The sequence below is a fragment of the Ctenocephalides felis genome, unplaced genomic scaffold (assembly GCF_003426905.1).
Source record: "Ctenocephalides felis isolate EL2017-DRISC unplaced genomic scaffold, ASM342690v1 CF-g0.4_SCAFFOLD_01170, whole genome shotgun sequence".
NCBI lineage: Eukaryota > Metazoa > Arthropoda > Insecta > Siphonaptera > Pulicidae > Ctenocephalides > Ctenocephalides felis.
In genome coordinates, this window is record NW_020537324.1 from 61,770,009 (window position 1) to 61,783,726 (window position 13,718).

At 29.5% G+C, this 13,718-nt stretch overlaps 1 pseudogene; it reads left to right on the forward strand.

Annotated features, from left to right (window-relative positions):
• The first annotated feature begins 528 nt into the window (after positions 1–528).
• On the forward strand, positions 529–12,686 carry LOC113368141 (annotated as a pseudogene).
• Positions 12,687–13,718: the final 1,032 nt, after the last annotated feature.

Consider the following 13,718-nt stretch of genomic DNA (forward strand, 5'->3'; position numbering starts at 1 on the left):
AAATACAAATTGTAGGTATTTACATACATATAAATTGGTCGCGGTTGGTAGTCCGGATAATCGCGAATCCGTATAACCGGATAATCGATGTTCTAATGTATTTATTTATTTAAAGTATATTGATAATAATATAAATAAGTTGGCCAAATTTAGATATATCAGTATATTTTAGTTGGTGGATAAAAAATATCCACATCTTCGTCACAAGTGACGTAAAAATGTCTTCTTAATGTCACATGCTAATAATTAAATTAGCGTAAATATTATCATAATGCAAATACTAATTTAATACAATTAAAAAATGTTGATATTTACTACCAAATTTCAATTACCTTCATAAACCACACACGATTCTCTACCTATTTTCCAAAGTTTTCTACTCTATGATTAAGTGAGATCAAAACAAGATCATGTCGCAAATCTAGTAAGAACTAGCCGTAGTTTATTTACTCCGTAATGAATATATAATAATATAGCACCGGTTTTGTTTCAGTTGAAGAGAAAGCAAGTTTTTCCTAAGAGCAAAAAGTTGAGACAATAAAGATGCCGTCAGATAAACAGGAAGGCCCGGACTTGCAAGATGAGACCGGCTTGCAAGCAATGAGGACCTGGCTCAGCAAACAGGCTCATCTACCTCAGAACATCGGTAAGACACGCGACGAAAAAAATAATTATATATATATATATATATATATATATATGTATATATGATAAATCATGACGCATGAAAAGTAAAAGTTAAACGTTAGTTTTTTGTGCATTTGGTTTCACTAACATCATTTTAATAGCTAGGCATATATAAGTTAAGATAAGGCTTGGTGCTTTGCAGAGTTCCCATGCGTTAGAGTTATACAACGAACAGTTTTTTTGGAGACCATTTGAACTTTTGGTCTAGACGCTGAAAATGAGTAATTTTAACGCTTTCCAGTTTTACATTAGTAAAACATTTCTAACTATAATAGGAATATTGTTGATACATCAACCAAGTATAATTATTGTTATATAAGATTTCGTAGTCTATATAGCGTTATCAAATTTTAACTTCCGAAAAAGTGTATGCTTTTGCTAGAAAATCCGAATATGTTTCATGTCATTCTGAATTTTTTTTCATCTTTTTTTAATAATCATCAAAAAACTAGTAAAATAAAATATAATTATATATTTATAGTAGTTACCTCAGTGGGTTTATTTATATTAAGGGGTTATTCTAGTGTAGAGCGATGAATTTTAGGTCATTATTAAAGTGTCGTAAAAGAAAGCAATGAATGTTTTTACTATCCATTTTTTACCACTTGTTTATTAATACTATTAAAATACAAAACAAAAATTAAAAAATAAAAAAGTTGAAAATTGTAAAAACTGGCAGCTGATGAAGTGGATGGTCTCAAAAAATTGGCACCTCAGTCTTGACATGATTTCAGCCCTCTTAGCCATCCGAAATAAAAGAAATAAAAATATTATTAATCTACAATGATGTCGCAATCGTCGAACTGGCGATGAGTAAAAAAAAATTTTTCTACAAATTGGCGACTTTTTGAAAAAAAGTGTCTTTTTACTGATTTTTGAGTTTCTCGATTTTTTTAATAATAGTAAAAATTTGAATTTGGGGATAGTTCAAATATAGTTCAGACTACAGATAGGTCCATAAACAAGACTCTCTGAACATTTCAAGTGAATCGGTCGAGTAGAACTCGAGAAATCGTGTCAACAGTACTGAAAAGGTCTGTTCTGAGAAAAACGCATTTAAAGTTTTGCGTGAAGTTATTTGCTGCCAATGTCATAAAATAATATGTTATACTTCTTTTATTTAATCTGCCATTTCTGCTTCATGCATCGGACCTTCTTCGACTTCAGAAAAACTATTTTCTGCATTTCTCTCTTCCAATCGAGCAATTCTATCCACCTTTGAAGTGTTGGATGTACGTATTTCAGATCGTTCAATCCGGGCGTTGTCTCGTCTTACAGCAAATGAATGAGTTTCTGGCTCAATTTGCATTACCATAAAGGTCATCATTTTAAAATCGGAAAGAAACCTTCATTGAATATGCAAACAGCAATAAATGTTGCTTTTCAAGTACCCGACATCGGGAATGAATATGTTTCGGCGCGAAAATCCAAATCAACGAGTTTAGAGATTCATCATTGTTCTGAGTTTCTGAACCTATACATCGAATTCATAATTTATCTGACGATAAACTGTCTTAAATTGGTCTAATGACTTCCTAATGCCTTTTGTCCGATTAAACCTTGCCAAACCAGTTCAGAGACCGAGTCAGTAAAATGCCTATATTTCCGAAAATAATTCAAATTTTCAAAAACCTTCTTATAACCATATTCTTAGATAGTTAAACTTTGAAAATATGAAATAAAAAAATTGATTTTTTTGAATTTCTACACTAAAATACCCCCTTAATAATAATACACCCCTTAATAATAATAAGACTACAATGTCTAACCGAAGGCAGATCCATGATGCGAGAGCTACCACAATAAGTGATTTCCTTGCCCCTTGTCTATCTCCCATTGACGACTTCGTGCAGGAGGCGCTCTTTTAGCAGAAGGGGCCCGATCCAGTTTTCCTGCCTTATCAGGATCGTGCTCAGTAGAGTCCTTTCCTTGCCCACTCTTCTCAGGGCTTCTTCATTTGTTGTTTTATCTGTCCACTTTATCTCCTTTATCCGCCTCCAGCACTACATTTCAAAACTTTCCAAGTAGTTCTTATCGACCTTTCTTAGAGTCTATGCCTCCGATCCGTACAGAGCTATACTCCATACGTAGCACTTTATTAGCCTCTTCCGCAAGTCTAGACTCCGTTTGCTCCTCAGTAGCGATCTCTTCTTAGTGAACGCCACCTGGGCGCTTGCGATCCTTGTCCTGATCTTTCTCGTACAGTATTCGTCTCTGGTCAGTATGCTTCCTAAATATTTAGAATGATCAAGGTCTTCCAATTTTCGATTTTCTACCGTTATCTTCAGGGGTTCATCTCTTCTTGTGATTCTAATCACTTTCGACTTGTTTATACCGTATCTTCTACCCACTTCAACGATTCTATTCATCATGTTTTGCAGCTCGGTTTATAGACTAGTTGATGCAATTTTACTAGATCAAGTTATTTGGTCATAATTTTTAGTCTTTTCTATTCTGGTATATGGAGCAGCGGAGTGACGTGTGAATAAGGGAGATTTTCTAATTTTTGAGGATGATTATTAATCATCCTCAGATTTATATAGGGTTTTGTTGGTCACGAACCAGGGTGCACATGTCATCATTCTAAATATAGTTTATATTGGGTCTTTTGTACCAATGCCACATTAGATTTTCTAGGGCTACGTATGACCAGATATGAATTATTATTATTTTATAAATTAAGATTTTGTTTTCGAGTGCTAATTTTGAATTATGTCCGATAAGCCATAAGGCATATTTAAAGTTTCCTCACTCTGAAATTGATAGTTATGATTTTTGTTGTGATGTGATGTTTCCATGTTAGTCTACGGTCTAGATGCATACCTAGGTATTTAACATAATTAGCACTTTTTACTGAATCATTTGACATCAAAATGCGAAAAAGTATATACGTGTGTGTATGTGAGTCAAAATTTTACTTACCGTCAATGTTTTCTTGAAGGCTGCTTATCATTTTCAAAAATTTAATAGCTATTTTATGAGACTTGATAAGGACGCATTGAATAGTTTTGGACGATGATTGCTTGAGTCGTTTCTTTGCAATTAGAAGATGTATGAAAAATTTCTCGTCCACTTTTTCGACAAAAATCTTGATTATATTTTGAACGTTTGAAAACCGTTTGAAAGATATCATCAGCATGATCTTTCTTATTCGTTTTTAGTAAAGATAGGCCGGTACGTTTCTTCGTAATTAATTGTTGAACTCTTGTTCGATGATGCTAATAAAACTTTGCAAGGCGATAGAGGTTTTTATGGTCTTATCAAACATCCAAAATATTCTAGACTTACAAAAAATTGTTTAATTAGAAAATTTCATTAAAGTTAAAGGGAATAATACGCCGCGCTTTCAAGAGATATACAGTGTATGTATTAAGCGTGTGTAAGTTTTACGTTAAAAAATTTCTAACATTGAAACTATTTGTTGGAAATAACTAGGATGTTTCATAAATTTAAATAGAATTGAATAATCTGCTAAAGTCTCTAAAATTATAGAGCTCTGCAGCGACTGGGTTTACTTATAAATCACTCAAACATATTACTCAATATGTGAGTATGCTAATAAGTCGATTATTTGCACATATGGGAAAGTTCATTGAACTTGTCTTATAACAAAATACCACTAGCGCCTAGTTTATGTAATTTGTAGACTAATCGTATTTTTTTGAATAAATTTTGCTTCCAGTAATAAAACACCAGAAATATATGTGCTGTTTGACGATATTTTATTGTCTATTTAATTGATATGGATAATAAATATTGTCTATTTCTCGTTTATTTATATGTATATAATAAAAACAAGTTATATTACGCGGCTGATGCTTGAACTCAAGAACGAAAGCAAAATCTGGTCAAATTGTCGTGCTACGAACCAGATATCGTATTTACTGTACCAAAGTTTTAAATATAATTCTTTTCTAAATAGACTCAAATTGAGCTCCAGAGCTTGTTATATGCTTCATTTCATTTGTATACCTTTCAATGCAGCAGTCTTTGTATAATTGTTTTACTCCTAAATAAAATGCGAAAAGAAGAGAATATGATACAATATAAGTATTACTATCTTGGACTTACTAGTCCTACCTTGGGTTATTTTACTCTAAATGTATAATTTATAACATAGCCTGGATAATTAAAAACATTGTATATCATACTATGTTCAAATTATTAGTAAAAAAATGTTATAATTCTCTTTAAGAAAATCACAGACATAATTTTTATTGAAAGTGTGTTTCATTGTCGGTATGGGCAGATCAGGATGTAGTTTGGCATAGTGTGTTTAACAAACCAGTATCTCAGGTGTTAATTGGTCAAAGACCTTGATGTTAATGTTGTCATGATCCTTAAATAAAAAGAGTTTTGACAAGTTAAATAATATATATGGATGCCCGTTGCATCTTTAAAATAACAAGAAATAGTTTTTTTGCTGCTTTTGACGCTAGTATTCATGAATCCCAAGAAATAATATAAGAGTTTTCTAATAATTCCAATGAATTAATCAATTATTGTTGGATAATAGCAGCACATAAAATTTCAGACGTCAAACGTTATGCAATTAAAATAACCCACTATTACCATTGTCAATTAGTTTTTTTCTTGATTTTGCATATATATATATATATATATATATATATATATATATATATATATACTAGATGACCCGACAGACGTTATCTTGTACCAATGTCTTCAATTCAAAAGTTCCAATTTTTTTAAATGAATGAATGAATTATGAATATATTATATTTTAATATTGTCTTAGCCTATAAGTGAATTGAAATGTTTGACAGATGACAGTCTTCATTTGTTGTCAATGCCAAACAATGCCTCAAATATTTTCAATGTCAAACAATGATAAGCGATTTTTTGTATTTTTTTCCATTTCTTTCTACAATCTATCTATATTTCTATAATTCAAAAAATCCTTAAAAATTTCCTTAATAAACTTCAGAAAGATTTATCAAAATCCGAATAATCGTTTAGGAGGATTATCTTTTCATACACCATTTCAGAAGAATTATATATATATATATATATATATATATATATATATATATATATATATAATGTACACCTAAGTCTGTTTTTACACGGTCTTTTTGTACACGGTTTTGATATAACACGGTTTGAAAATTGAATATTTTTAATTTTTTTACACGACTTTATTCCATTTAGCACGATTTGAAATTTTATTTACTTAAGTTTTCTTTGTCAAATTTAATTTTTGCGAAGTATGTTCATATCACAAAAAAGTATTTATGAAAGAAAAAAGTCTGAAACCATCGATAGTATCGATAGTTTGCGAACACTAGCTTAAGGATTTAAGTCAATTCCCCTTTAGCGCGTACAAATAATTTTTACTGGTCAAAGCAAATGTGAATGGCACTAATTTAATTCTTGTTCTTAAAAATTCTTGTTTTTCACTAATTTTAATAGGTTTTAGAGATTAGGAACAAATCACCCATTTTTGTATAAGATCCATGTCTTTTTTTACACGTTTTTTTTTTACACGACTTCTTCTGGAACCAATCTCCGTGTAAAAACAGACTTAGGTGTATATATATTTCACATGTTCTGTAAGGTAAATACAAAAATTAAAGTCTATATTTCTCAGCTATATGCAGTTAGAAATCTACAAACGAATAGTCAGTAAAATTCAGGAAACCGCAGGAGTGAAAGTTTTCATGCATATCTTCTAAAATTTAAAATTTAATTTAACAGTCTTCATTTATTGTAATATTCATCATCATAATTCAAATTAACGTGTAATAATAATAATTTTTCACTTTCTTCTGACCATATTACAAAGTTTATCTCTGAGATCATTTCAAGACATGTCCATGGTTTTTTAATGATTAATCTGCTTATTTACGTAAGTGATACTTATCATTCGTGCAGATAAAAATGTTTTGATAATACAATTCTTATATTTTTATGATATAAGCATTGTATGCTGAAATGTAAATCAGTGCTAATTAGAAAAAATATATGAGAAAATATAAATAAGCATCACTACGGTGTTAATTGCTTTTGTATACTGCGAGTCTATTAGTTAACAATCACTTATAAATAATTTCCGGGGCTAAGATTTGTTTCCTGGTTTTGAGAGATAGATGAAGAATATATGCATCTGTATATATGTATGCAAAGAAAAATGACATTCTAAGATATAAGACTATAATAATAATATTTGCTTTTACTTTTTAAATTGCATTGTGAAATAATGTATGATTAACTCTGTTCAACAAAACTAGAAAAAATTATGGTCAAGTAACTTGATCCAGTAAAATTGCATCCAATAGTACATACCTGCTGGAGTAACTATTATCTAAAATTATATTTCATTAATGACAAAATAAGTCATATAGGATATAACTAATGTTCTGATTGCTATTGAAATTTTTTGCATATCTTCACGTTTTAGAAGTTTCTGAACATTTTGGCCTCACTTCAGAAAAAAGAATGTGTGTCCGCATTTTTTACATTTTCGGGCGCACAGATCACCCGATTTGAATGATTCAAAAAACATTCGATTCCTATTGATAGGGATATGCGCTGATTAGTTTTTGGCAAAGGCAGGTTCAGCCGTTACGAAGATACGGAGCAAAGAGCGCAGAAAATACAATTCAAGTTTTTGAGGGAACGGAGTATCCGATTTGAATGATCCAAAAAACATACAATTTGTAATGATTGGGAGAAGTGATTATTAGTTTTTGGCAAAAACAGGTCAAGCAATTTCGAAGATACAGAGCTAAATGTACGAAAAATGGTTTTTGAGAGAACTAAGCATCCGATTTGACTGATTCAAAACACTTCCTGCTTGTGTTGACAAAACAATTATTCGTAACAATGTTACAGTATTTATAATAATCCATTTGAAAACATTTAATATTCCTTGAACGTAAACGTAATTTCATTACGGTACGGGAAGTTCCAGCAATTTGCCTTAAGGCACGAGGCCATACACCACTAGTTTACCTACTAATATTAAGTTGATCAGAATAGAATCTTAATTTTGGAATATAAATTTAAAAGAATTTTTACTAAATTATTATGTCTATCTGTGTTCTAGTAGTTTTCTCCTATACTAATATCAACTTTATTCTGATAAAAAGTTCTTCAAAAAGTTTTTCAAATTCAAATTTTTTTTTAGAATAGATATAAATGTTATACAGTTTTTGTCACCATGAATTGAAAATGATGGCATTGTTCTACTCTTTTACCTTAAAATGTATATTCATGGAATTGATAAGTAACTATATTCATTAACGTAAAAAATAATTCATAAAAATTATAATATACAGCTTTTCAATATACCTATACCAAGATAAAATATCAAAATAAGTTGTTCCATCTGAAATAAAATGAGAATTTTGTCAAGTTTTTTAAATAAATTAGTTAACTTTGGTATTTAGTAAAGTTTATATATGAACACCAAGCATAAAATTGCAAAGACCTGCACCAAAACTTCATCATAGTTCCTTCAGTACTTTAGAATTTGGATTATATATTCCCAAAGTTTTTTGTGTAGTGTGGAACTTTTTGGGCATGCCATGGATCTATTTAACTGAAATCGATTTTTTTATAAATGTTTATAGAAATATCCTTTTTCAATTTTTTTGGTCCATTTATAAATATTATATATGCATTTTTATTATATAAAGTATTAAGGTGACCATAGGCCCCTGTTTGACCGGGACAGTCCCGGATCTGAACCTTGTACCCCAGATTACATTTGTCCCGGGTAATATTTGCTTTGGATTTATATCTTTTGTCTCGAATTTTCTATTATTCTAATTTTATTTTATTTAGTTTATCTAATTACTCATTTATAAAATACGGAGTTTTCTTGCATACTTAAATATTATTTGTATTTTAAAATCATAATAAATTTTTTAGCATACAACCCCCTTTCCCGTCCCTGATCAGCATAACTAAAAATTATCGCCCCGGTTTTGACTTGAAAAAATAGGGTCATCTTAATAGTATAAGTAATAAAATGGTATGTTGTGATTCACTACCTTGGACTATTTTGTGTATACCAAATTTTTTTTGCTCCTGTAGACTCTTTCAAAGTAGTTATATAAACTACATTGGGAATTACTGCTTTAGATGAATCAAGCATTGAACTTTTTAATGATTTACTTTACTATTAATCAAACGAAAATAGTCAAAAGGGCTTTTTCAAGCTTATTTATAATTAATTAACTAAAGTATAGTAATTTTATAGTGTACATAGTAAAACAATTTTAAAGTAAACATACGAACAATAAATAAAGTAATCAAAAAAATCATCTATCGTTAATAAACTAGTTGCTTCTGGCAAACGGCATATAGATCAATAGTATTGCGAATAAGATGAACATATTTTGATTAATAATTTGAAAATTATTAAATCTTCCTTCTTTCTTTAGACAAAAGGCTCTCTAGCAACATTATTGCTTAGATACTTTAAATTCATAAATAAATTTTATCTAGTGCAGATATAATTATTATTTTTTTTTATTACAGATGATCAGATGATTCGTCGCTTCCTGCACAGTTGTCACTTCAGCTTGGAACGTACTAAGAAGACCTTAGATTTATGTTACACAATAAGGGCAAATGCACCAGAAATATTCTCTAATAGGGATCCGCTGGCACCAGAAATTCAGCAGGTCTTCCGAGCCACGTTAGTATAAACTTGATTAAAAAATTAATTAACTAGGTGTAAGTGGCATTTTGCCAACGCGAGTCCTAATCGATTTAGATTTTTTTAATCAATCCACCTGTTTTTAGAAAAAGTTTAAGAAAGGTCAATTTTGGCTAACAAACAAATACTTTTTTTTCTAATTTTGATGTCAGACGATTCAGAAAGGCTTGAAACATTAATAAAGCATAAAATTAATTAATCGGATTTTCTGGCAAGATCATTAATTTCTCCTGCAAGAAGTTAAACATTCTATCTATCGTTAGTGAAAAATATGAGTTTGATGATGAAGTAGATGCTTCTGGTAAACGATAAATATGTAGATTAATAGTATCGCGAATAAGATGAATATTTTGATTATTAATTTTAAAGTTATTAAATCTGCTTCTTCAACAAATCAAGATTAGCAATCGCTTTTTAAAGATTTGCATATACGTCTACGCGGTTTTAATGGTAAATCCATATTAGTCTCGTCAGTTCTCCATAAGCATTTATTTATTTATTTATTCATAAGCAATCATAATAATAAATATTATTTCAAGCTCTTTTCGAAAGCATTCGTGTCGTTCGTTAGCAAAAATTGAAATTTAAACATTTCACATTTAACTAAACCGGGATGTAAAATTTTTAACTCAGTTAATTGTATTTCTGTAAATAATAATAAAATGCAATTGGAAGTGGCTGTATTAGTTAGTGGAAATTAATTAACAATTTCTCTAACTTGCTAAAGTAAAAGTTGACATTGGATCCACATGCAAATACACACACACACACACTTATAGACAAAGAGCCTGTGGGCAGATGACAGCATGTATTTGAAGACACCTGAGAATATTATATTTTCAATTTTTCGAAGCGCAGTCGTCGTCAAATGGTTAGCAAATGGGCGAAAAAACGGTTCCTTTACCACCTGCGCAGTTGTGTCCGCCACTTTGGGCTTAGTCAGTCCCCATCTCATGTAGGATAGGGGATAGGTATAGAGAAATCGATGCACAAAATCTCAGGTGTCGTCAAATACATTCTGTCATCCGCCCACTGGCTTTTAGTCTATTATATAATTGAATAAATCAATTATGCAAAATCTATATTTTTCAAAAAAAAAATTAATATTATCATTCTCTTCCTTAGTGACATGATACCATTACCAGAACCGACCGAAGAAAACTACAAAGTATTCATATACCGCCTGGCCGATACAGATCCTGATCAATTCATGTTCAACGCCTGTGTCAAAACATTCCTGATGGTTTCTGATGTCAGATTGGTGTCTGATCAGACGTTTCACGAAGGTGAAGTTCCAATATTTGACATGGCTGGTGTAAGTTACAAGCATCTGACGAGAATGGTTCTGCCCACCTTAAAAAAATACATGCTTTACACGCAGGTAATAATTGAATATTTAATATGGAAAACTTTAAAATAAATCTTTCACACGATCTTTGTGTTAAACAAAGCCTTATCCTACACCAACATAATTTACTATTTATTTGTGCTAAATACAAACTTTGTTAGAAAATAATTTAGAAGCTTTACATCTATTTGACCACGTAACAACTTTTAGTATTATTATTTGAAATATACTGGTGTTGTAGAAATTAATTTAATATAGTATAATCAACAATTTTTCAATTCATATTAGTTGCAAATTAAGAATTATGTAGAAATAATTGATTGATGATGAATTTAGATTATCAAGATTTTATTTGAATCTCCATTATGTACCTTTTTATGGATATTATCTCTATGTATGATATTTTTTATGCTTTTGTTATAGATAAGCAATTGTTTATTTGGGTGAAACGAGAATTTGAAATATTAGTTTTTAGTTTTAATTTTACTTGTTTGAAATATTCCTAATATTACAATTGCTTTAATTCTTTAACTTTTGCAGGAGGCGCATCCAGTTAGATTAAAGCAGATTCATGTAATAAATTGTTCGTCATTTTTAGACAAATTAATGACTTTGATTAAACCGTTAATGAAAAGCCAAGTTTTGGCAATGGTACGTAATTAACATAACTCATAATTAATAAAAATTTAATCCAATTTCTTTATTCTTATTTTCAAAAAAACTACTGATGAATACTGGTGAATTTCGACTTCGGTGTGTACATATAATATTATTTGTACAACATAATCACAAGAATAATTTTTTGCAATTTACCATTTGTATTTGAGAGTTTTATTAAACATAGCAATAACCATGAAATATATAATAAATAGTTATAAACGATCATAATCTTATATAAATATGTGTTACAATTTTAGTTACACTTTCATCTTCCTGATTCCGACACATTAGAAAAAATTTGTTCCAAAAAAATTGTTACCAAAAGAATATGGTGGAGAACAACCCTCTATTGCAGAAATTAAAAGAGAATGGATAAAACGTGTAGAAGCTCATAGGTAATTCATTTATAAATTAATACAAAATTGGAATTGGTATGCAATTGATATTACCATGAAACTCATAGATAAATTCTAATAATAAAAAATATACCATATAGAAATAGACCAACCATTGGGTTGCCTTATAATAAATGATGTTAAGAAGAATTTTATGACAAGATCAGATACATCCAGTGGCGTCGGAAGCAAATTTTTCATGGAAGCAATTTTTTTTGATAGAAAGGCAGTGCTTTCGTTTTTTTTAGACATATTAGCCCATATAATTTTTTGAGATTCATGGGTGGGCTGAGCCCCCCCATCAAAAATCATGGGTGGGCTCAAGCCCATACAGCCCACACGGTTCCGACGCCACTGGATACATCTATTGAGGTCTGATTGCTGTTAAAAAAATTGCTGATAAAAAATATTATATCTTTAATTTAAATATTTATAAATTCAATTACAATTTTCAGTTTAAAAAATCAAAGGTCAGTTTAAAAGTTATACATTTGATCACAGTAAATTGTGCAATCAGACCCAAGTTGTTTACCAAATTTATTTTTGATATCATTGTTAAAAAAACTTTGCGTTAATAGACAAAAGACGTCTACAACTTCTGCTCTGGTAATTAAATTTCAATTGGAAGACACTTTGGCACAAAACATTTTTAATTTATAACACCTAGAACAACGGTCAATTTACATGATTTTCAGAATTTGTAGATTGTTAACAATCTAATAATCTAATCTAACAATCTAATAATAATTATTATTATTTATTATTATTATTTATTTACAGGGACTATTTCCTGGATGCTTCCATTTGGCACGTGGATGAGTCCAAAAGACCACCAGAAACTAAAAAGCATGAATCGGCTAAACAATTGGGAATGCAAGGATCATTTCGCTCATTGTCTATAGATTGACAAGATTTTACTTAAATTTATGGTTGAATTTATATATAATTTTTACTATAAGAATTTGTTTTTATTAAATGTTACCTATCCCTGTTTTATACACTTAGAGATAATTTGATATTAATAAATGTTATTGTGTATCAAGCATTTTGATTATTATGGGTAGATAAGTCGATTTTATTATGATATTGTTATTTTATCTGTTTCAGAAATTGATAGATATAAAACTCAGAAGACAGTTTATTCAATATATGAGAATTTATTTTTTTGAACTAAGAACCTCATATCTACTTGATTTTTCATTTATGAATATTTTCTACATTCGAGGATGTGGAATGATCACTTCTAGAACTATTAAAACATTTTTTAAACATTTATATACTTGTACGTTTATTTGATGGTGTTTACAGATATACATAACTATAAAGAATTCTTTATAATTATAACATATACATAAAAATTATATACTATACATTAATATACATATGCATATATGCATATGTAATGTATATATACATTATAATATTAATAGACATAATTTATATTATAATATATTGAAAATATCTCAAGCTTTCAAGAGTGCTTAAAATGATTAAAATTGAAAACTCATTTCCCAAACCGAATCTTATAAGAATCCAAGAGAAAGACTATAGTCTTTCTTGGATTCTTATAAGACTGTTTGTCAATAGTCTTTCTTAGATTCTTGTAAGAATCTGTTTGGAAAATAAATTTTCAATTTTAGTCATTTTATGCACTCTTGAAAGCTTGAGATATTTTCAATTATAAATATGATATAAATTGTATACTATAAGAATTATACTTTATACTTTATACTGAATTGATTTTCAGTGAGAGTTTTATTGAGAAAATGTTGGTTTCAATTATTCAAAGTTCAAAACAAAATTATTCAACTTTTCATCTATGCCTTTCTTAGATTCTTATTTGAGTCGGTTTGGGAAATGAATTTTTAATTCCATCATTCACTTTATGCACTCTTGAAAGCTTGAGATGTTTTCAATTTTAATATAAATTAAATATTAT